The 12917-nt window shown below is 38.8% G+C and overlaps 1 pseudogene across 1 annotated transcript; it reads right to left on the reverse strand.

Moving 5' to 3' along the window:
• Window positions 1-6348: 6348 nt before the first annotated feature.
• On the reverse strand, window positions 6349-7611 carry LOC308431174 (phosphoglycerate kinase 1-like; annotated as a pseudogene). Its single transcript has one exon. The product of its transcript is annotated as a phosphoglycerate kinase 1-like (transcript).
• Between the last annotated feature and the right edge of the window lie 5306 nt (window positions 7612-12917).

Here is a 12917-nt window from a genome sequence, read left to right on the forward strand (position 1 = left end):
TTCCTATATTATTGTTACATATATACATATGTGTATGTATATGTACCCACAAATACTTAATTACAATCTTATAAAAATATATTCATATACCTTTATGCAAAAATGCTTAAAAATCTGTACATTTATCTTTGTTTTTTAAAATAAAGTTTAAAAATGGAAAAAAAAGAACTGAGAAAATGAGTCAATCACAAACTTTAATATTGTTTATAACAGGCATCCTTTAGTCTTCTTGTTGCCATCCCTTTCCACCTAAGTATCTAACCTGATGCCCTTATGATTGTCAGGTAAAATTCTTTTAATCTTTTTTATTTGATAGTATATGTATTTACATTTTAAATGTTATCCCCTTTCCCAGTCCTCCCACCAATTCCCCTCCCCTGCCTCTATTTGGATGCTCCCCCTCCCACCCACTAATTTCTAACTCATCACCCTGGCAACTCAATTTTTCTTAAAGTAAGAAAGAACAATTTGCAAATTCATTTAGAATAACAAAACAGGATATTGAAAACTATTCTCAACAATAAAAGAACTCCTGGGGAATCACCATTCCTGACCAGTATTATACAGCAATGGGGATTAAAAAACAACAACAACAAAAAAAAAAAAACTATATGGTACTGGTACAGAGACAGGAAGGTAGATCAATAGAATTGAAGAACTACAAATGAACCCACACACTTGATCTTTGACAAAGAAGCTAAAACCATTCAGTTGGAAAAAGATAGCATTTTCAACAAATGGTGCTGGTCCAAATGGTGGCCAGCATGTAGAAGAATGCAAATTGATCCATTCTTATTGTCCTGAACAAAGCTCAAGTCCAAGTGGATCAAGGACCTCCAAATAAAATCAGATACACTCAAACTAATAAAAGAAGAAGTGGTGAAGAGCCTCGAACACATGGACACTGGAGAAATTTTTCTGAACAGAACCCCAATGACTTATGCTCTAAGATCAAGAGTCAACAAATGGAACCTCATAAAATTGCAAAGCTTCTTTAAGGCAAAGGATACTGTCCTTAGGACAAAACTACAACCAACAAATTGGGAAAAGATCTTTGCCAATCCTACATCTGATAGTGGGCTAGTATGCAATATATACAAAGAACTCAAGAAGTTAGACTCTAGAGACTCAAACAATTCTATTTTTTAAAAATTGGGTACAGAGCTAAACAAAGAATTCCCAACTGATGAATACTGAATAGCAGAGAAGCTTAGTCATCAGAGAAATGCAAATCAAAACAACCCTGAGATTTCACCTCACACAAGTCAGAATGGCTAAGATCAAAAACTAAGGTCACAGCAGATGCTGGCAGGGATGTGGAGAAAGAGGAACACTCCTCCGTTGTCAGTAGTAATGAAAGCTGGTACAACCACTCTGAAAAACAGTCTGACAATTCCTCAGAAAATTGAACATAGTGCTACCTGAAGACCCAGCTATACCATGCCTGTGCATATACCCAAAAGATGTTTTAACATGTAACAAGGACAAATACTCCACTATGTTCATAGCAACCTTATTTATAATAGCCAGTAGCTGGAAAAAAACCCAGACATACTTCAGCAGAAGAATAAATGCAGATAATGTGGTACATTTACACAATGGATTACTACTCAGGTATTAAAAACAATGCCTTCATGAAATTCTTAGGCAAATGGATGGCACTATAAAATATCATCCTGAGTGAGGTAACCCAATCACAAACAAACACACATGCTATGCAATCACTGAGAAGTAGATATTAGCCCAAAAACTCAGATTACTTAAGATACAAATTACAGACCACATAAAGCTCAAGAGAAAGAAAGATCAACATGTGGTTCCTTCACTTCATTCTAGAAGGAAGACAAAAATATTCACTGGAGGAAATACAGAGACAAAGTTTGGAGCAGAGACTGGAGGAAAGGCCATCTAGAAACTGCCTTACCTAGGAATCTAGCCCATATACAGCCACCAAACCCAAATAATATTGCTAATACCAAGAAGTGCATGCTGACAGGAGCCTGATATAGCTGTTTCATGAGAGGCTTTGCCAGATTATGACAAATACAGAGGTGGATGCTCACAGTCAACCACTGAACTGAGAACAGGGTCCCCAATGGAGGAGTTAGAGAAAGGATTGAAGGAGCTTAACGAGTTTGCAACTCCACAAGAACAATACCAACCAACCAAAGCTCCTAGGGACTAAAGCACTACACAAAGAGTACACCTGATGGACCCATGGCTCCAGCTGCATATGAAGCAGAGGACGGCCTTGTTGGGTATCAATGGGAAGAGAAGCCCTTGTTTCTGCCAAGGTTCAATGCCCCAGTGTAGGGGAATGTCAGGGCAGGAAAGTGGGAGGGGCCTGGGGGCACCCTTATAGAAGTATGGGGAGGGAATATGGGATAGGGAGTGTATGGAGTGGAAACCAAAAAAAAAAGGATAACACGTGAAATGTAGATAAAATATATCCAATTTTTAAAAAGAACAATCACATAACCATCTCCTTAGATGTTGAAAAAACATTTGATAAAATACAACACCACTTCATGTTAAAAGTATTGGAGAGGTCAGAAATTTGAGGCCCATACCTAAACATAATAAAAGCATTTTACTGCAAACCAACAGCAAATATCAAATTAACTAGAGAGATACTTGAAGCCATCCCACTAAAACCGGAGACAAGACAAGGATGCCCACTCTCCACATATCTATTCAACATAATACTCAAAGTTCTAGCTAGAGCAATAAGACAACAAAAGGAGATCAAAGGGATACAAATTGGCAAAGAAGACATCAAGGTATCACTATTTGCAGATGATATAATAGTATACATAAGCAACCCAAAAATTCTACCAGAGAACTTCTACAGCTGATAAACAAGAACTTCAGCAAAGTGGCTGGATATAAAATCAACTCAAATAAATCAGTATCCTACCTTGATACAAATGGTGAACAGGCTGAGAAAGAAATTAAGAAAATAATTCCTATCACAATAGTCAAGGCAATCTCTCAACTGTAACCCACTATAAAATCAAAATGCAGATTATATAATTATAATGTAAAATGGCACAGAATATACATTATTATTACAAAAGGAAAGAAAGGAAATACTGGAGAAAAGTACAACAAGAAGGAAACAGGGCAAATTCTAAATTCAATATCTTTATGCTCAATATCAAAGTCTTATTAGATGCTTCTTCTCCCTCTCACTCTTTCCAATTTTGATGGCTGCAACACACTTCTTTCTGTCTTAATCTGATTCCATGGCCTGTCTGCAGCTTTCCTTGGCAGGTATCCAACAGATCTGACATCTCCAAGATTTTGGGGTCTCCAATGCAATCTAGGATAACCTTTAGAGCTTAGTGCAATGGTCTCTGTGGGCCACCATTCAGGGACTCTCCAGCTACACATCTACTCTCAGCAGCTTTTCTTAACCTCAGAGGAACACAATATCTCCACTGTATCTCCTCTTGAGAAAGCCAAAAGCAGGTGGCTAAAACTGTTAAGTTCTACTTCCTGTTAGGGCTTAAACTTAGACTGTTTTAAAATTATGTTTGAAATAAAGTTTCTATTCTTGCTTAGGTCATTTCCTTTCTCATGTTGAAAGATTATCAAAGTGGAGTCTTTCCACTATCTTATTCTACTTAGCACTGAAATTTTCTTTAAACATCTTATCTCATTAAGCACAAGGCTTGACGCCAACATTATATTCCCTGGGGCTCCTTTTCTCTTCAAACTGTATGCTTTGCATTTATTTATGCCCTGTTTACTCTTTTTTATTATAGATCTGCATTGGGAATAATCACTAGTAACCATGTGACACAGTCAATTTTAGATTGTCTTGTAATATATATATATATATATATATATATATATATATATATGTATGTATGTATGTATGTATGTATGTATGTATGTATGTATGTATGTATATGTATGTATATATACTGCCAATGATATTAATCCAGAATTCTTCAACTTAGCCTCAGGCAGACACTTAGAACAATGGCAGAAAGCACACACATTTTTGCCAAAAATATTGTCTGGAGCCTAGCCAATATTGCCCCCCCAAAAAAAAACTTTTGCACTTGTCTCCACAGTCAACATTTTCTCATCATTGCTGTATTTCATGCTCCTACAAGACAGCATATTAACCTAATTATTCCTCAGATAGACAGTGCCTACCATGACACAACTATCAGAAGACCAGGAGAGTTGTCTTCCTGCAGACCATCTCTATTCTTTTGGATCCCTCAGACAGACCTCCCCTGTATGAAGAATTAGGAAGAGAATGTAAATCAATGGGATGTGGGAGGGCCATCTCTAGAATGTGCCAGATATCTGAGTTATGGGAAGGCCCTAGAGTCTATGGTGACGACCCTAACAAAGACTCCTAGTAATGGGGGCTATGGAGCCTAAAGTGGTCACCTCTTATAACCAGGAAGAACCCACCGTGGAGGTATAAGGATGCCCACAAAACCTTTGACCCAAAATTTGTCCTACCAACAAGATATGATGGTACAAAGATGGAGTGAAGGCTGAGGGAATGACCAACCTATGACTGGCCCAACTTGTGACCCATTCCATGGGCAAGAATCACTCCCTGACACTATTAATGATACTCTGTTATGCTTGAAGACAAGAGACTGGCATAACTGTCCTCTGAGAGACTCCACATATCAGCTGATGGCAACAGTTGCAGAGACCCACAGAAAAACATTAGGCTGAGCTCTGAGCGTCTGGTAGAAGACTTGATGAAAAATTGAGGGACTTGAAGGGACAGGGACTCCACAACAAGATCAAGAAAATAAACTAACCTGGACCCTTGAGGGCTTTCAGAGACTAACTTAAACCCCTCCTTGGACACTACTTTACACAGTGCTCAGACTTTTGTCAAATGGGCTTTCCTCTCTAGTGCATTGCATACATCTTAGTCCCCATAATGGACTAAGCCCAGCCCATATAATCATTTTCTTTAACGTCTGCAGTGGTAATTGAACCTTTTCCCAAAAACATCTTCCCTATACCTACCTCAAGTGCCCTCTCTCACAATTGTGCCCACCCCATATCTCTGGGCATTTCCCCTTCATCTATATGCTCAAAACCCAAACTGCCTCATATTCTCAGCTTCCCTTGTTAGAGAAGGCAGGAAGAGAGGGCATTCTCAACACTCACATTCCATTTTCCTCTCTGCTATTACCCAAGGAGAAAAACAGTAGGCTCCTTTCCAATTGACTCTACTCAATATGAAGGAATTCAAACAGATCACCAATTTGTCTACATTATAACAACCTCTTTTACCAAACTGGTATTGAGCCATCTCATTAACACCTCACACCTAGGATCCCAACACCCTCTCTAGTGGGAATGAGGTGATGTTCTCTTCTTCCTCTAAGTGGAACTATCAACCAGAATCCCCTGATTTCATGTGTCCCATGTGTTATCTGTCTAATGGGGTGGGTATAAATCCACTTTCTCTCATGGTAGCAATTTATAAAATGATACAAGAGATGACCCAGAGAGCTGATTAAAAACCCAGAAACTTTCACATGCACAACCTTACAGTGGCTCTTCCCAAGAACATGAATTGAGACTTAATTTCGGAGGCTGAAAAACTTTTTATAAATATGCATTTTGTCTCCCAACCATCCCTAAACATTAAAAAGAAACTTCCAAAAAATTAGAAAATAGGCCTATAATCCTACAAAAGTGTCTTACTCAACTGACAATCCGAGTCTTTAATAACAATACAAAGAGATCAAACAACAAAAATAGAAAAGAGATCAGGCCAAATGCCAATCAACAGCAACTGTTATGCCAGGCAGACAGAAGTACTCTTTGCATCCTAAGAGGATGCCTCTGGATCCTTGCTACAAGTGTGGTTGAGAGGAACACTGGACATGAGCCTGCCTGAATTCACAGGCTCCACTGAGTTCTATCCAGAATGTAAGATTAAGAAACATTAGAACTGGAGCTCTCCTCAAGATCCTAGATAAAGGCTAGCTATTCTAAATTGTAACTCCAGTCCATGATTTCCAACTCCTAGAACTAACCATTGAGAACTGAAGGTGCCTACATACAGAAACTTCAGCTCTAATGATCATTGTGCTCACCACTGCATGCTTCCAAACCATCATGGATTTTTATCCATCTAGAGTCATAAGCCAAATAATCTCTTCCTTTAAGAAGTTGCCTTGGTCATTGTGTTTTTATTCACAGGACTAGAAAAGTAACTAATATAGATGTTTCCAGGGAGTGGGTCATTTGCTGTGACAAATCTGAACATGATGAGGATTTTTGTTTATTTGTTTTGTTTTATTTGCTTTTTATTTTTTTTTAGTGGACATCTTTATTTTTTTTAATAGATCAACTTCTCCAAACTCTAGCTGGAATTTCATCCACTCCAGGAAGGACTTTACCTTCTAGGAGCTCTAGACTGGCACTGCCTCCAGTGCTCACATGGCTGACTTTATCCTCTGTGTTCCATCTGGAACAAGTGGAAGTGTCTCCACCACCTATGATAGTGATGCAACCCTTAGAAGTGGCTTTCACCACCTCATCCATGAGTGACTTGGCTCCCCTGGCAAAGGCTTCCCATTCAAATACCCCAACAGGACCATTCCAAACAATCTGCTTAGCTCGAGCCACAGCCTTAGCATATTTCTTGCTGCTTTCAGTACCACAGTCCAGGCCCATTCAGGCAGCAGATATATCGGAGGAGACAGTAGCTTGGCCAGTCTTGGCATTTTCATCAAATTTGTCAGCAGTGACAAAGTGAACAGGCAAGGTAATCTTCACACCATTTTTCTCAGCTTTGGGCATGAGATCTTTGACAATCTTGACTCCTTCTTCAATATACAAAGATGTGTCAATCTCCATGTTGTTGAGCACCTTAAGGAAGGTAAAAGCCCTTCCACTACCAATGATCATCTCGTTGACTTTGTCCAGCATATTACTGATCAGCTGGATCTTGTCTGCAACTTTGGCTCCTCCCAGGATAGCCAGGAAGGGTTGCTCTGGACTCTCCAAAGCCTTGGCAAAGTAGTTCAGCTCCTTCTTCATCAAAAATCCACCAGCCTATTGTGGCAGATTCACACCCATGATGGAGCTGTGGGCTCGGTGTGCAGTCCCAAAAGCATCATTGACATAAACATCTCCTAGTTTGGACAGTGAGGCTCAGAAACTATCGATTTTAGCTGGCTCAGCTTTAATCTTGTTCCCAGAAGCATCTTTTCCCTTCCCTTCTTCCTCTATATGAAAGCATAAGTTCTCCAGGAGGATGACAGTCCCAGCCGCTGGGTTGGCACAGGCATTCTCTACTTCTGGGCCCACACAATCCTTCAAAAACAGAACATCCTTACCCAGCAGAGATTTGAGTTCTGCAACAACTGGTTTTAAGCAGTACTTGTCAGGCATGGGAACACCATCAGGCCGACCCAGGTGGCTCATAAAGACAACCGACTTGGCTCCATTTTCCAAGCAGAATTTAATGCTTGAAGCAGCAACCTTGATGCCCTGGTTATATGTGATCTGGTTGTTCTTCATAGGAACATTGAAGTCCATCCTCATCATGACCCCCTTTCCCTTTATGTCCAGCTTGTCCAAAGTCAGCTTGTTAGAAAGCGACATTTTGGAAACACAGTGAAGTCGAGAGGCCTGGAGCTGAGGAAGAGCTTGTTTTTATTTTTTTATGTAAAATACTTTAAGACGCTGGAACTCTGAACTAGAAAAGACACTGAAAACTGTAAGGGTTGCTTAATGGGCCATCCTAGTAGGAGCTTAGAAGACAATAATGCTCTGAACTATGAGGACTGTAGAGGACCAACTCAAGAGGTTCCAGGAAAGAACAATATTAGCCGTAGGCTAGAGATTGTTCTTGTGATTATTTGTCAAAATATGTGGCTGCTTCTTACCTATATGCAGTATATGACACTGTAATTCAAGTGTAGAGGCAGTCTACAAAACTGAAAAAAGTTACCAGCTGTACATTCAAAAGTTAGTGGTCTCAGCCCAGAGGCACAAGATCAGGCACACTGCCATCAGTACTCACAGCCTGCCCACAGAGAACTGAGCGTCTAGGAGAGACACAAGAACACTCCCCCCACTGACCCATGGATGAGTCCAAGCTCTCTCTCCACTGATTGGGATAGAGCTACAGGAAGATCAGGGACTCTGCTATCAGGACTCACGGCCTGCCTGCAGAGGACGGGGTGCCCAAGAGAGATGCAGGCTCTCTCTCTATGGAGGCCACGGACCTCCATCTCCACCCAGAGCTAGAGCCAGCCCATTGCCATCTAAACCCACAGCCTGTCCATAGAGAGCTGAACACCGATCAGATCTGGCAGCCTGCCTGCAGGAGCTGGGCACTCTGAAGAGTAACAGGAGGGATCCTACTCCTGTGCAAAGGGATAAGTCCACATTCCCTCCCCACTGTCTATTCAAGGAGAGGACACACATAACTCTCAGCGTGCAGGACCCAGTGCTGCCTGGAAACAGACACTGTCGGCCCAAGGTCAGAGCCGGCCCAATGGCATTAGGGCTGGGCACTGCCTTTGGAACTCATGGCCTAACCAGAGATCAAAACACCCAAGAACAAACTTCCACTGGAGACCACGGGCTAGAAGACAAACAGAAGTGACAAGGTCCAGTAAGAGACAAAAAGATAACCTAACTCCCCAATAATAAGATGGCAAGAGAGAGCACAAGAATCTAAAAACAGAAACCAAGACACCCTGGCAACATCAGAACCCAATTCTCCCAACATGTTAAATTGTGGATATCCCAACTTACAAAAAAGAAGATTTAGACTTAAAATTATGCTTCATGATGATGATGGAGATTCTTGAAAAGTGCATAAATAAAAAAATTTTAAATAAATACAGAAAAGCCAGGAGAACACATGCAAACAAGTTGAAGTACTTAAAGGGGAAACACAAAATTCACTTAAAGAGCTAAAGAAAAGCACAAACAAACGGGTGAAGGAACTGAAAACAAAAATAAAAACAATGAAGACATCACAAAGGAAGACATCCCTGAAGTTGTAAAACATAGGAAAGACATCGAGAGTCATAGACACAAGCATCACCAACATAATACAAGAGATAGAAGAGAGAATCTCAGGAGCAGAAGATACCAAAGAAATCATTGACACAATAGCCAGAAAAAAATGCAGAAGTCAAAAAGATTCTAACCAAAAACATTCAGGAAATCTAGGACACAATGAGAAGACCAAACCCAAGGATAATAGGTGTTGAAAAAAAGAGAAGACCTCCAACTAGTAGGCCCAGTGAATATCTTCAACAAAACTATAGAAGAAAACTTCCCTAACCTAAAGGAAGAGATGACCAGGAACATACATGAAGCCTACAGAACCCTAAATATATTGGACCAGAAAAACATTTCTTCCTAACACCTAATACTCAAAACAACATATGCTCAAAAAAATACTAAAAGCAGTAAGAGAAAAGAACAGGTAACATACAAATGCAGACCAAGCAGAATTATACCAGACTTTTCAACAGAGACTATGAAAACTAGAAGATCCTGGACTGACATCATACAGACCTTAAGAGAACACAAATGTCAGCCCAGGTTACTATATCGAGCAAAACTCTCAATTACCATAGATGGAGAAACCAAGATATTCCAGGACAAAAGCAAATTTACACAATGTCTGTCCACAAATCCAGCCCTACAAAGGATGATAGATGGAAAAACTCCAAATCAGAGAAACTTCACCCTAGAAAGATCAGGAAACTAATCTTCTTGCAACAAACAACAAAAAAGAAAAACACAAAAACATAATTCTACCTCTAACAACAAAAATAGCAGAAAACAACAACCACAAATCCCTTCACATCAAGGTATTCAGTTCCAAATAAAAAGACCAAGACTATCAGACAGGATCCGTAAACCGGATCCACCATTTTGCTACATACAGAAAACTCGTCTCAGCAACAAAGACAGGCACTATATTAGAATAAAAGGTACAGAAAAACTTTCTGAGCAAAGGGTCCCAAGAAACAAGTTGGAGTAGCTATCCTAATATCAAATAAAATAACTTTTCAATCAAAAGTCATCAAAAAAGGCAAACAAGGACACATTTTATTCATCAAAGGAAAATTCTATCAAGATAAACATCTTGCTCCAAATACAAGGGCACTCATGTTCATAAAAGAATCTCTACTAACCCTCAAAGCACATATTGCACCACACACAAAAATAGTGGAAGACTTCAACACCTCACTGTCATTAATGGACAGATCAGGGATTCAGAAACTTAACAGAGGCACAATGCAACTAACAAAAGTTATGAAGCAAAATGGTTTAACAGACATATATAAAAATTTTGATCCTAAAATAAAATAAAAAAATATACCTTCTTCTCAACACCTCAAGTACCTCCTCCAAAATTGACCATATAGACAGTCACAAAACAGGCCTCACCAGATACAAGAGGATCAAAATAATCCCATGCATTCTATCAGATCACCATGGACTAGGACTAGTCTTCAACAACAACAAAAACAACAAAAAGCCCATATTCACATGGAAGCAAAACAATGCTCTACTAAATAATAGCTTTTTCAAGAAAAAAAGTAAAGAAAGAAATCAAATATTTTTTAGAATTTAACAAAAATTGAGGTACAACATACCTAAATATATGGAATACAATGAAAGCAGTGCTAAGAGAAAAACTCATAGTTCGAACACTGTCAAAAGTTACCCTTAGCATACACTAACAGCTTGGCAGCACACTTGAAAACTCTAGAGCAAAAAAAAAAAAAAAAATCAGATACACCCCAGAGGAGTAGATGGCAAGAAATAATCAAACTCAGAGCTGAAATCAACCAAAGCAAAACAAGAACTATTAAAAAAAAAAAAAAATCAACAAAACCAAGTGCTGGTTCTTTGATAAAATCAACAAAAATATAGAAACCCTTAGCCAGACTGACTAGAGGGTCTAAAGAGAGTATCCAAATTAACAAAATCAGAAATGAAAGGGGAGACATAACAACAGAAACTGAGGAAATTCAAAAATCATCATATCCTACTACAAAAGCCTATACTTAACAAAACTAGAAAACCATGAGGAAATTGACAATTTTATAGACAGATACCAGGTACCAAAGTTAAATCAGGATCAGATAAACCATCTAAACAGTCCCATAACCCCTAGAAAAATAGAAGCAGTCATCAAAGGCCTTCCATCCAAAAAAAAAAAAAAAAAAAAAAGCCCAGGACCGTATGAATTTAGTGGAGAATACTGTCAATACTTCATAGAAGACCTAATAACAATACTCTCCAAACTATTTCACATAATAGAAAAAGAAAAGGAATACTACCCAAGTCATGCTTTAAAGCCACAATTACTCTCATTACTAAACCACACAAAGACAAATATTAGACCAATTTCATACATGAACATTAATGCAAAAATACTCAATAAAATTCTTGCAAACCGAATTCAAGAACACATCAAAATAATCATTCACCATGATCAAGTAGGCTTCCTCCCATGAGTGCAAGGATGGTTCAATATATGGAAATCCATCAATGTCATGAACTATTTAAACAAACTCAAAGGGAAAAAAAAACATGATCATCTCTCTAGATGCTGGGAAAGCATTTGACTAAATTCAATACCCTTTCATGTTAAAAGTCTTGAAAAATTCAGGAATTCAAGGCCCATACTTAAACATAATAAAAGCAATATACAGCAAACCAGTAGCCAACATCAAACTAAATGGTGAGAAACTTGCAGCAATCCCATTAAATCAGGGACTAGACAAGGCTGCCCACCCTCTCCTGACCCATTCAATATAGTACTGGAAGTACTAGCCAGAGCAATCAGACAGCAAAAAGAGGTTAAAGAGATAAAAATTAGAAAGGAAGAAGTCAAAATATCACTATTTGCAGATGATATGATAGTATACATGAGTGACTCAAAAAAGTCCACCAGAGAACTTTTATAGCTGATAAACAACTTCAGCAAAGTGGCTGGATGTAAAAATAAGTCAATAGTCTTTCTCTACTAAAAGGACAAACAGGCTGAGAAACAAATTAGAGAATCGACACCTTTCACAATAATCACAAAGACTATAAAATACCTTGGGGTGGCCCTAACCAAGCAAGGGAAAGATCTGTATGACAAGAACTTCAAGTCTCTGAAAAAGAAAATAGAAAAAGACCTCAGAAGATGGAAACATCTCCCATACTCATGGATTGAAAGGATCAACATAGTAAAAATGGCCATTTTCCCTAAGGAAGTCTACAGATTCAATACAATTCCCATCAAAATTCTAACTCAATTTTTCATAGAGTTAGAAAGAGCAATTTGAAAATTCATTTAGAATAATAAAAATCCCCGGATTGCAAAAACCATTCTCAACACTAAAAAGAAAAAAAAATTCAGGGGAATCGTCATCCCTGACCTCAAGCTGTATTACAGAGCAATCATGATAAAAAACAGCATGGTATTGTTACAGAGACAGACAGGTAGACCAATGGAATAAAATCAAAGACCCAGAAATAAACCCAAATACATATGGTCATTTGACTTTTGACAAAGGAGCTAAAAACACTCAATGGGTCAGATTGGCCAAGATCCAAAACTCAGATGACAACAGATGCTGGCGAGGTTGCAGAGAAAGAGGAACACTTCTCCACTGTTGGTGGGGTTGCAAACTAATACAACCACTCTGGAAATCAGTCTGGTGATACCTCAGAAAATTGGACATAGTACTACCTGAAGACCCAGCTATTCCACTTCTGGGCATATACCCCAGAGACACCTTAGTACACAACAAAGATATATGCACCACAATGTTCATAGCAGCTCTATTTATAATAGCCAGAAGCTGGAAAGAACCCAGATGTCCTTCAGAAAATGAATGGATACAAAAATTGTGGTACATTTACACAATGGAATACTA

Source organism: Micromys minutus, assembly GCF_963924665.1.
Source record: "Micromys minutus genome assembly, chromosome: 16".
Classification (NCBI taxonomy): domain Eukaryota; kingdom Metazoa; phylum Chordata; class Mammalia; order Rodentia; family Muridae; genus Micromys; species Micromys minutus.